Raw genomic sequence first — 13,339 nt, forward strand, 5'->3', positions numbered from 1 at the left:
GAGGAGAAGCCCGTCTCCCAGGAAATCCCCCCATTGTGTGAGAAGATGGAATAGTGCAGAGAAAACATAGCACTACCGTGTGAGAGAGAAAAAAAAGCCTGCAGTCGGAGAAAAAATAAAACATTCTACCAACAAGTACTAGAAAACAAAAGAAAGAGCTCTTTCTATCAACCCATTGCAGAAGCCACTCCTGTAGATGTCTAGGAAGAAAAATTGTAAATCAGTAATTGCCGTGAATAACCAAGGCAACAAGATAGCTCAGAAGGAAAGTGAAAAGTCTCCAGAAAAGGCACTTAAAGATACAGAAATATGTGACTTAAATGATAGAGAATTCAAGATTGCAGTTCTGAAAAAACTCAACAAGATGCAAGAAAACACAGACAGGCAGTTAAATGAACTCAGAAACACAAAGAACAGCATGAGCATTTTACGAAAGAGATTGAAATTTTAAAAAAGAACCAAATAGAATTTCTGGAGATTAAGAACTCAATAGAAGAAATTAAAAACGAAATAACCAGCTTAGGTAGTAGAGTTGACCAGATGGAGGAAAGAATCAGTGACATCGAAGATAGAAACCTGGAAATTACACAGATGGAAGAAGAAAGAGACGAGACTTAAAAGAAATGAAAGAACTCTACAAGAACTTTCTGACTCCATCAGAAAGAGCAATATAAGAATAATGGTCATACCAGAAGGAGAAGAAAGAGAGAAGGGAACAGAGATTATATTAAACAAATTGTTGATGAGAACTTCCCAAACTTGTGGACAGAACTGGACCCTCGAATCCAAGAAGCAAATAGAACACCTAGTTACCTCAATCCCAACAGGCCTTCACCAAGGCACATTGTATTGAAGCTGTCTAAAATCAATGACAAAGAAAGAATCCTCAAGGCAGCCAGGGAAAAGAAGACGGTAACTTACAAAGGAAAGTCCATTTGATTATCATCAGATTTTTCAGTAGAAACTCTACAAGCCAGGAGGGAGTGGAACCAAATATTCAAACTATTGAAAGAGAGAAATCATGAGCCAAGAATAATATATCCAGCAAAGATATCCTTTAGATATGAAGGAGGAATGAAGACCTTTCCAGACATACAGAAGCTGAAGGAATTTTCTAATACACGACCTGCACTACAAGAAATACTAAAGGAGGCTATTCGACCACCATCAACAGGGACAATTTGTGGCAACCAAAACATAAAAAAGGGGAGAGTAAAGGCCTGAACCGGAATATGGGAATGGAGAAAGTAGGCATGCTGAAGAAAGTGGAATACTCTAAATATCAAACTTTCTTTTACATAAACTTAAGGGTAACCACTGAAAAAAATCCAGAACTGAAATATGTACTGTAATAAAAGAAGAAACAGAGGGAAACATCATAGAATACCACGACACAGAAATAATAGACAACAACAAAAAGACAAAGAAACAATGGAGACATAGCCTTACCAGAAAACTAAAGATAGAATGACAGGAAACCCTCACATATCAATAATCACCCTAAATGTAAATGGACTGAACTCACCACTAAAAAGGCACAGAGTAGCAGATTGGATCAAAAATGAAAACCAACCTTATGCTGTTTCCAAGAGACACATCTCAGCTACAAGGACAAGCACAGACTGAAAGTGAAAGGGTGGAAATTGACACTCCAAGCGAATGGTACCCAGAGAAAATCATGTGTAGCCATAATGATATCAGATGAAACAGACTTCGAGGTGAAAAAGATAACAAGAGACAAAGATGGACATTTCATAATGGTGAAGGGGACTGTACAACAAGAAGACATAACAGTCATCACTATTTATGCCCCCAATCAGGGAGCACCGAAATTTACCAAGCAACTACTAACAGAACTAAAGGGAGAAATTGACCAAAAAACAATTATACTAGGGGACTTAAATACATCATTGACAGCTATGGAGAGATCATCCAAACAGAAAATAAATAACAAAATAGCAGCCCTAAATGACACATTAGATGAAATGGACATAATTGAAATTTATAGAGTACTTCATCCTAAAACATCGGACTATACATTCTTTTCTAGTGTACACGGAACATTCTCAAGGATAGACCATATATTGGGACATAAAATCAACCTCAGCAAATTTAAGAAGATTGAAATCATACCAAGCATGTTCTCTGATCACAAGGCTTTGAAATTGGATATCAACTGCAAAAAGAAAGCAGGAAAAAACACAAATACATGGAGATTAAACAACATACTTTTAAAGAATGACTGGGTCAAAGAAGAAATTAGAGGAGAGATCAAAAGATACATAGAAACGAATTCTCTGTCATTTAAGTCACATATTTCCACGTCTTTAAGTTTATTTTCTGGAAATTTTTCATTTTCTTTCTGAGCTGCCTTATACCTTGGTTGTTTACGGTATTTAATTGATTATTTTTCTGCCTTGGCATTTATGGTAGTGAACTCTGTAGCAGGTTGATAAGAGATCTTTCTTTTGTTTTCTAGTAGTTGGCACTGGTGCACAGTGTTTTATTTCCTTTTGCACTGCTCCAGCTTCTTGGATCTCTGCTGGGTGGTGGAAAATACCTTGTATTTCCTGGGGAGGTGGGCATCTCCTGTGTGATTAGGTCACCTCAATCTCAGGGCACCACCCCTGTGGGAGGATGCGGTGGGTGATGGGGTTCTGAGTCCCTGAAATCCCAGTGCTGCCCCTGCAGCCAGATGCAATGTTGTACTGCCTGAGGTGTCTGTTCCAGGTGTCCTTGCTGGGGTCAGCAGCCATTGTGGGGGCGGGGTGGGCTAGGAGAGGCTGGTGGTATGTTTGTGGCTTTGTTCTTCTCCCAGTAATGGTGAGTGCCAGACCTCAGCTGCCTCGCTTTGGTATCTCCACCCCTGTCACTGGGATTAGCCTCAGTGTGCATCTGCCACTCAGCAACTCTATCTCCAGTTCTCAGGGCTGTAGATATTCTGCTTTGTGACCCAACAGTTACTGTTTCAGTTTCTTCTGGGGCCTGCTGATAGCTTGGGGAGGGTGGGGGGGAGCATCCAGGCTCCACAGCTTTCTTTTCTGCCTGGCTACTAGAACACAGCTATCGCACTTCTGTATTTGGTCTCTGCCCCACTTGCTGGGTTCAGTTGTATGATATGCTGGTCACTCAGGCAGGACTGCTCAGGGCCCAGAAAGTGCACCTGCAGCCTGAATCCTTCCCTCTCCCAAGACCCACAGTGAGCTCCCAGCTGAGACTGTAGCCCCTGTTTCTGCTCTTCTTCCTGCCCTCCTCTCTTCCTTTCCCCTATTCACCCTTCAGATGTTTTGATGCGTGATCTCTCAGGCATGTTTATGTGTTGTACAGCGAATCCTCTGTTGAATTATAGCTGTTCAACTTATTGTATCTTCAAGGGGAGAGATCAAGGAGATCCTATACACCACCACGTTTCAGATGTCACTCTACATTTCTCTTTTAGAAAAAAGAAATTATGAAAGAAAAAACTAAAATTTCCAAGAATCTGCATATCTTTCAATGAAACTCGTTTTTTTAATTTCCAATAATTTTATTTAATATCACTAGGTATGCTAGCCTCTACTTTGAAAATGTACTTAACAAAATTGATTTAAAAGCAATAAAACCATCCTCTGGAGACAGAAACTGAATTTTGTAATTTCACTTATTGTGAATTTATTTGAAACTAAACTAGAGGCATATTAAAAGCATCTTCACATTGAGCCTATTTGGGTCACCTTTTGGGGTGATTTCAGGGGGTCTCTTATAAATATAAATGGGATAAATAGCCACGCATTAATGAAGTCCCTATGACGTTTTTTAAGTCCAAATGTTTCCTTCTACTAATTTCTCTCTGTATGACATGTATTCCCAAAGCAGAGTTTAATGTAGTTATTGAGGAACTTAAATACACATACACACACACACACACACACACACATTTTGTTCCAGAGAGGCTTCTAAGAGTGCTTTCTCTTTATCCAAGGAAAAAGTATCTTTCAATGGTGATAAGAACTGGGAAGGACATTGGGATCAACAATTTCAGGGGACCCCTATTCTCCCTCTGCCTTGGCTATCAGTTCACGATTTCTTTTTTATGATCTTTTCATAATCATGAAAGACGTTTAAAAACATGATATTTTTGAGTAAAGCTGACAATGAAATCCCACTGACACAAATAAAAATTGATCTTAGTGCAATTACATGAGTCACACACACTGACATCTGATAGTAATGGCTAACGTATGTTTAACATTTACTTTGTGCTCTCGCTGTATCATTTAATCCTCAAAATAGTGCTATGATGTAGGCATTGCTATTAGCCCCATTTTACAGATGAGGAAATGGGCCTTAGCGATTAAGTAACTTATCCCAATCTATCCAGCCACTAAATGGAGCAGCTGGAAACACTATCATGGTTCTCCAGTCACATCAATACAACCTCCAAGAGCAGCCAACATTGTCTCCCAGACTTCTGGGCTTTTGACTAAGCTCAGATAAGGCATGCAACACCTCCTCCTCACCAATTTTGCAGGAGACCCACCACGTTGTTTGGCCCTTTGGTAGCAGTAATTAATGTCTGTCCATAAAAAGCAATATCCTGGGGGCTTAAGAGAGCTAAAGGTATTTAAAGTTAGAAAGATTCAGCCAACTAACACTTTTCCTCACCTGGCAAAATCTGGTCAATGGGTAAAAGGAAAGAATAATAATTGTCTAATAAAACCATGCTTCCTTTTCCTGAAAGTTAATTTGAAAAAGGATTCTACCTTTAGTATGTGAAAGAGTTGAAAGGGGTCTCTAGAAGCAAAGAGCAGATCGATTCTAGTTTCTTTTTATTTTTAAGTAAATTCTTAAACATGAGTCTTCGTTTTAAAATTTTATATATTGTGAAGTTTCATAATAGCAAAAGATGGCTGGTTTTCAGGTCTTAAGCTTCTCCAGAAGGAAAATTCTTGGCTTGAAAGCATTTCTAGTTAAAAAAGCTTTAGCAAGCTCTGTCACCAATTCAGGATCACGAGCAACCTTGTTCTTTCTCAAACTGTTCCCGTGAAAAGTAATTACTTACTCCTTGCCAAATGCTTGGGCTACCTTATACCTTCCTGCTTCTCAGAATTCATCTCCAGTCAAATTTACCTTGTCACCTCTCCCAGTTCATCTGGTCTGTGCACCTGAGCAGGGGACAGATCCAGAGGCTGTAATGCACTTAGGCAGGATTTTCCCCTTTTGAGTGCCAGCCTGAGTGGGGCCCAGGTGGGTGATGATTCAAATTGAAATGAACATTGGTGAAGCACAAGCTTTAGATTTTGATCTGTAGGAAAACTTCTTTGTAATGTGCGCTAAGGAAATGCAATTTAAAAAAATAGTAATAATAGGCAGGGAATTGTTATATAAGAGTCAGACTGCTTTATGGTCCCTTGGCTGGCATGTTTAAAATGCTGTATTACAGGGCGGTGGTGGGGGGGGGATGTAAAGTGGAGGAATATTACAACCAAGGTTTTTGGTAAAATAAACACCCTTTTAAAGAAGATTGGAGTTTAAGCACTTTTTTTAAAGGACTTTGAGGTCATCCTGTTGGCTTCTTAAGAAGTCGTCCACTTGCTGCGCTGCTGTTATCTTTTCCCAAATCATAAAAATACTGGAAGGTAATGAATCGCAAAGCCAAGAGGAATTTTCTCATTTTTGCCCTCATCATCTGGCATGAGATTATATGACTATATAATATCCTTTAAAAATTATCTATAAGAGGAGATCTCTTGAATTGTAAGACTGATTTATATTTTAGGTAAATTTTTACTTGGGACACGATGGGCCCAAGGTCTCTTATTTCTCCTTTCCCTTAAATCAACCAATTGTATCTATGGAATGAGGTAGATAGTTATAAAACTTTATTCAACTAACTCTCACAGAAAAAATTTTAAATTATCAGTAGTTAAAATGACTGCTTCAATTCTCCATTTATTAACGTAATGCAGACATCATTTATCACCCAATTATATACACTCCAGTTTTTATTTCTCTGGTTAATTATTTTTTATTATTAATATTTTAAAGCCAATGTAAAATGCTCATAGGTCCTGAGAATGTGCATAATAACAATCTTCTTAAATTAAACTACAATCTATTGTAATGTGTGTCCAAAAACTAAAATTTATCATTAATAAGCAAAAGCAATACTTCAGGTAGAATCTAGATCGGGGTGGGGGGGTATATGGGCATTCCATGTAGAATTCTTTCAACTTTCTTATATATATGAGAATTTAAATAAGAAGAAGTTGTAAAGGAAACAGACTAGACTTACCTGATATGACTTCTCTAATTTTCCCATTAAAATACCTGAGAAGATACACAAAAGGACAAGAACTGGAAACAATAAAGGAGGGAAAAAAAGACAGTTTGCAAAATTCAAAGATAATTCCACCATTCTATCACTAGGGGTGGGCTGAAGGACACATTTTGGAGATACACACACACACACACACACACACACACACACACACAGACAGATACTGTGACTTCTGAACTAAAGCAGCAGGTATAACAGGAATAAAGACAGGAAAAGGTTTGATTCACCTCAACTGCCTGCCCAGATATTGAGGAGCTCTCTTGGACTAAAACACCAAAGAGGCAGTCAGCCATCTTCCTTCTGCATATGAGCTCGTTGTAAGCTAGTCAGAGTAACGTACACCACCTCTCCGCTTATGCACAGTCAGCCCCATCACACTGCTCTTTTCCCCCCACATCTATTCAGATTCTAAAGCTCCTGCTACACTGTTGGCAGGTAATGACATGTTTCAATATAAAATGATTTTTACTAAAGAACTACATAATCCAGAGGAAAGAAAAAGAAAAAGCCCCTAAGAACAGTGCCTGTAGGAGTTACGTTTACACAAACATCACATGGGAGCTAGCAATGGTGGCCAACTCTTTATCACAGCTGGAGAGCCCACACTCTAGCAGGAAAAGTCCCCACTACCAATACCACTTCCCTTAGGGCAAAGTATCGGTGACTATGAGTTGGGTATCAAAGCCAATCTTTCATGCTGAGTTGGTCTAAAGCCACATATTGACACTTTTTGGTGCTCTGCATTTCACCTGCAGATCCTTGCTTCTACTTGGTATCATTTCCTTCGGTTTAAAAAATCTTTTGTTAGCATTTCCTGCAGTGACAGTCTGTTGGCAATGAATTCTCTCAGCCGTACTCTGTTTGAAAATGTCTTTATCTTGCCTTCATTTTTGAAGGATATTTTCACTGGATGTAGAATTTTAGCTTGGTAGTTGTTTTTCCCCTTTCAAAACTTTGAAGATATGATTCTAGTGTTTTCTTGACTTTGTTGTTTCTGGGAAAATTCAGCCATCATTCTTATCATTATTTTCCTGAAAGTAATTTTTCCCCTCTCTGGATATTCTTAACATCTGCTCTTTGTCTTTGGTTTTTAGTGGTTTGACTCTGATGTGTCTTGGAGCAGTTTTCTTTCTGTTTATCCTGCTTGAGGTCCACTCAGATTCTTGAGTCTGTGAGTTGATATCATTAATCAATTGAAATTTGTCAACCATTATTTCTTCAAATTTTTCTTATGCTCCACTTTGTTTGCTCTCCTTCTGGGATTCTAATTACATATACAATGTTAGGCCATTATTGTTATTGAACCAAAGAACTCATATTCTCTATCTTTAACCTGCTCTTACCCCTCCCCTTTAGTTTAATTTGGATCATTTTAATTGACTGGTCTACAAGTTCACTGATTTTTTTCTCTGCTATGTCCAGTCTGAAAAGTCCATTAAATGATTCTCGCATCTGTTATGAGTTTATTTCTAACCTTTCTATTTGTTTCTTTTTTGTAATTTTCAGCTCCCTGTGAATATTGCTCATCTGTTTATGCAGTATCCATATTTTTGCCCACTACATCCTTTAACCTATTCATTATTTTAAAGTCCTTGCCTGATAAGCCCAACATCTGGACCATTGCTGGGTTTGCTTTTATTGACTCTTATTGCTTTTATTTTCAGCCATAGCTCGCAGTTTGCTTCTTTGAATTCTTAATATTAAATCAGACACTGTGTTAACGCACAGTTAAAAAAAATCAGGCATTATGTGCAAAAGAACAATGGAGAGGAAGGTAAATAATATTTACTCCTAGAAAAGTACATTCTGATTCTTCTCTCAGGCCCCTCGCATCACAATACCAAGAGCTGGCAAGAATGTGGAACTACAAAAACTCAGCTGTAAAATGAATGAGTGTTTAAATTTGTACAATGACTGCTGGGGGATGATTTAACACTATATGTTAATGCTCAATATATACCTACTTTCTGATTCAGAAAATTCACTCCTAACTATTTCTTAGATACATGTACAAGAATGTTCACAGCAGTGTTGTTGATACAATTACCAAAAATGGAAAACAACCCAAATGGTCATCATTGGCAGAAAGGATAAACTGTGGCATTTTTTTAAATTAAAATTTATTGGGGTGACAATGGTCAACAAAACTACATAGGTTTAATACATCACCTATACATTGCATTATGTGTTCACCATCCTGAGTCAGTTCCCCTTCCATCACCATATATTTGACCTCCTTTATCCTCTTCTACCATCCCCGTGCCCCCTTACCCTCTGGTAACCACTAAACTATTGTCTATGAGTTTTTGTTTCTTTATTTGTTTGTCTTGTTCCTTTGTTGCTTTCAGTTTTATATCACACATATGATTAAAGTCATATGGTTCTTGTCTTTCTGTCTGACTTACTTCACTTAGCATAACAATCTCAAGATCCATCTGTGTTGTCACAACTGGCACTATTTCATCTTCTCTTATGGCAGAATAGTATTCCATTGTGTATATATACAATGTAAAACTGTGGCATTTTTATAAAGTAGAATCTTACACAGCAACAAAATTGGATGAATTACAACTGCAGACAATGTGGATGCATCTTATAAATAAAGAAAAAAAGCAAAACTAAATATATTATTCCACTTAAAAATTTAAAACAGGCAAAACTAAACATATTATTTGTGGATGCATATAATATGGTAAAATACAAAGGAAAGCAGGAAATTATTAGCATAGAAGTTGGGATAAAGGGTGACCACTAACGGAGAGGCATGGGTTGGGAGGTTGGGAGTAGGAAGGACTGCACAGATAGGTTGCTACTATGCTAGAAATTTTCTGTCTTGTGACCTACATGATCAGTGCACTGGCATGGTTTTTGAAAAAGCTATTTGTTAAACTTTACACGTACATGTTATATGTGAGTAATCTCTCTCTCTCTCTCTCTCTCTCTCTCTCTCTCTCTCTCTCTCTCTCTCTCTCTCTCTCTTTCCTCTCCCCCCACCCCTGTGTGTGTGTCTGTGTGTGTGAGAGAGAGTGAGAGTGAAAGAGAGAGAGAGAGAGAGAGAGGGAGAGAGAGGGAGAGAGAGAGAGAGAGAGAGGCTGATTCTTGGTTTGATTTATGTGGTCCTAATAAACTTATTTTTCACTGAAGCAGTCATTTGTAAGCAACACTAAAATTTTAGCTTAAAATTTTAAAAAATTTATGTCTTTAAAAAGTGGGTTGAAGATGAGAAAAAAAGCATTCAGTTACAAAAAGAGAAGTCATTATTGTGTAGTTCAGAGGTAGACCAGGATTGAAACGCTGGCGCGCTGGTGAGCTGAAGGACGTCATTTTCATCCCATGACATTCTCGCCCTTCTTGATCCGTGCGGAAGTTTTGTAAGTTCATAGTGATTCCTAAAAGAACTGTCCCCCATTTTTCTCCTAGAAATAGATGAGACCAGAACAGAATAGTTCTGTTTTTTGTTTTTTTCCAGCTAAAGTCTGTCTCACTATGGAGGAAGTAAATGAATCACCTATTCACTCAGAGTTTTGCTATGTCTTTGAAGGTATGAATCTGCAAAATGCAGTAGAAGAAAGGAATAACAGTGTAACTTTGAGTTGTATTTGTAGAAGTTAGACGATACATATTAAGTTCGGTACTCTACACTGCTGCAGGAATACTGCGTTTCTGGTTTTGTTTTTCATAGTTATAAAGATAACCTATAATTTTGTAGCTCTATATTTAAACATTCCTGACTTTAAATAGTACTATGAGTTCGTTATGAAATTTTTGACTCCTCTGAAAACAAACAGAAATAAAACTGAAATTACAGTCATACATACCCACACAAAACCTTCATTAATACAATTTCCTATAACTGGAACAAGTGTGGCTCCACATTCCCAGAAAGCAAAAAAGACCTGTATGCTCTGTATGAAAACAATTACACTGAGTATTCAAGTAAGAGGAAGTTAAGGAACTGAAAGATCCTTTCAAGGGAGAATGAATAGCTAAGAGAGTTAATGAAGGGAATCAATATATGCATTCAGGTCGTGACATTGCTAATTTAGAACAAGCTGTCTTCAAATGTTTAAAATAATTATCTTGAAGAAAGGCACATTAAATCACAGTAACATGGTTTAAATTAGAGTAACAGGGTAAAATTAGGCAAGAACTAAATTATTCATTATTTTATTTAAAGGCTAATTAAAAAAAATCCTTCCAGCATGATTGATTATGGTATGAAAATGACATTTGGGGAAATGAATGATTTTCCCAAAGATTTTTGTAGAGCTAGTCCTTTTTGGTTTGGAGAATACCAGTGAGTTAAGATCCCTTTATTCTGGGGAAGGATTTCTGTCCCTTTTCTGCAATTTGTAGACCCCACTATGCCAGGTCGGTCTCTCCAGTTCTCCTTTGCACTCCTGCAACTGAGATAAGCAAAGCAAATCAAGAGAACTCGAAGGAAAGGATCATAAGGTAAGCTTTATATTTTTGTATGCTGTAGTGTGCAGAACTCTAAAGTAAGAGATGGGAAATCTGAATCCTAGACACTGAACAGCAGCCTGATTTAGAGCAAGGCACTCAAACTTTATAGGTCTGGTATTGTTGTTGTTTTCATCTGTAAACTAGGGAAGCATTGCTGGAGGCCAAAGTGACGAAACGGACGCTGTCGTACTTCGGGCACATCATGAGAAGGCAGGGTTCTTTGGAAAAGACAATAATGCTGGGAAAAAATAAAAGGCAGCAGGAAAAGAGGAAGGCCAAATGTGAGATGGACTGACTCCATAAAAGAAGCCATAGGCATGAGTCTACAGGAGCTGAGCAGGGCTGTTGAGCATGGGACATTGTGGCTATCACTCCTTTATGGGGTGGCCAAGAGTCAGTACCCACTCAATGGCCTATAAGACACACACAAGCTATGGATAAAATGACTTATCTTGCCTACATCATTGGGTTGTTAAAAAGATCAAATGAATAATGTGTTGTGAAAACCTGGAGTAAATTGTAGGATCATTATTACTGCACTCTAGAACTACTCTGTGTTGCTTGTTCCGTCCCACTTTCCCGTCCTCTTTTCCCCTGGCCCAGCTCTGAACTTACTGTTGGACATCCAAGCCCTATCACAGAGCCAGTGGTAGGATGGCAGCAGTTGTGGCATGGACAATGGGAGATGAAGAAGCTGAACAGAGCCACACCAACAGCTCAGTTACTCCGGGTTACTAGCTGCACCTTCTGTTAGATTCGTAGCTGGGAATTATGGCACAATAACAGAAATGTTTCTGAACAAATTTTTCTTTCTAGCTCTGAGTTCTCTCATTCTGATCTCTAAAATGAAGAGTTAAGATTGGTATGAAGGGGGGCTCTTACTCTGAAGCCATCACCTTCTCTACCAGAAAGAGCTCCATCCACATTGTTGAATCATGAAATGAGTTGAGTACAATGGAATTTTGTTTACTAAGTATTGCTTGCGATAAGCAAGACTGTGCAGGTTTCAAAAATGGTAACATTTTATAAAATATATGTGTTTTAGTGGGATGTGGAGAAGAATGTGAGGTGACAGTGTTTTCTAGACTTTTCTGGAGCTGAACACAAGCTTTGTACTGACATTACAGGTGCATGATTTATAGGCTTGAGCATGTAATCATAGGGGTCACTTTAGAAGGAAATTTTCTTTTTCTTTTTCTTTTTTTTTATGAGAGTTCACAGACTAAGGAATACTTTAAAGTTAAAGAATGTTAATATGTGTCTAGGCATCAGCAAAGTTGGAAACCAAGACTAACCAGACTAACTCGCCTTACGAGTTTTTCTACAACAGTGCTATTGACGTTATGAGCTGAATAGTTCTTTATTGTAGGAGACTGTCCTGTGCATTGTAGGATATTTAGCAGCATCTCTGGCCTCCACTCACTACATGCCAGTAGCAGTCTCCTATTTGTGACAATCAAAAATATCTCCAGACCTTGCCAAATGTCCCAGGGGTTGAGGGAGGCAAAATCAACCTCCGTTGAAAATCACTGCACCAAAACCATTAGTTTAATTTACTGCACAATAATACTATTTCCACTTCTGAAAATTTGCTCTTATGAAGGATGTGCTTTTCAAATAATTAACAAATTTTACTTGTCACTAATTTTACTAATAATTTTTTGTGGCTTTGCAATTTACAAAATACTTCTACATGCAATATTATATAAGTGAAAGAAGGCAAGGTGTTAATATTTATTATTCACTATACGTCATCTTCTAAAGGACTTACTTCAAATACATTTTTCCATTTAGGTCTCGGTGTATCTCTACATGGGAATCATTTCCCTCCATTTTATCTACGAGGAAACAAGCTTACAGAGACTAAGTAGCTTTTCCAAGAAATGTAGCTGATCTTCTGACTTCAAGTTATAGTACTCTTTGTCCCACGTCACAGCCGCCAGTGAGACACTGGTCATTTACACTTGAAGATGAAAATAGATAATCATCTACGTGTCAGAATTAGCTCTCTCATAAGGGCCTCAAGTCAGTTTTTACACTTTTCCATTTTATAATTGGAGAGATTGGCCCCAAATCACTAAGTTGCTGGCATGTATCATTGTTAAAAGAAAATTCAATTCCTTGTTCTGCAACAACCCAATTAAAATAACCAAACCAACCCACACTCTCTCTCTGGATTAGTAAGTTACATTACCCTTCCACCTAGCTTGTTTGTAATAGGATACAGCAGGCGGGGGGCCGGGGAGCTAGAGCAGCAGATGTTACTGGGGATTTGGAGCAATGGAGAGAGATTTCATTACAGCCACATAAACAACTTGAAATTAAATATTAGATACCCCTTTTCTTAAAAGTCATTCTACCACTGCATCTGTAGAATGCATCCCATTTTTTTTCTGGCTGTCTTTTTCCCAGGCTTCAATCTGCCATCACACAGCTTAATCAGTCCTCTCCCTCAGGTATCCCCTCTTATTCCCTGATTCTGTAGATCCTTTCGCCTTTAGCTCTTCCTGAAATTTGATTCCTTTCACATTTACAGGGCAGAGTAATTAGCTCTCC

At 38.1% G+C, this 13,339-nt stretch overlaps 2 long non-coding RNA genes across 3 annotated transcripts in view; both read left to right on the top strand.

The window, feature by feature from the left end:
- Positions 1–13,339, top strand: part of LOC148759167 (uncharacterized) — an 86,525-nt gene that overhangs the window by 50,914 nt on the left and 22,272 nt on the right. The window lies entirely within an intron of this gene.
- LOC148759168 (uncharacterized) lies at positions 5,448–12,945 on the top strand. The gene is made up of 2 exons (XR_016022873.1): positions 5,448–11,727; positions 12,578–12,945. It is a non-coding gene; the product is annotated as an uncharacterized LOC148759168 (long non-coding RNA).

This window comes from Rhinolophus sinicus, chromosome 1 (genome assembly GCF_057876585.1).
Source record: "Rhinolophus sinicus isolate RSI-liver-muscle chromosome 1, RSI-T2T, whole genome shotgun sequence".
NCBI classification, from domain to species: domain Eukaryota; kingdom Metazoa; phylum Chordata; class Mammalia; order Chiroptera; family Rhinolophidae; genus Rhinolophus; species Rhinolophus sinicus.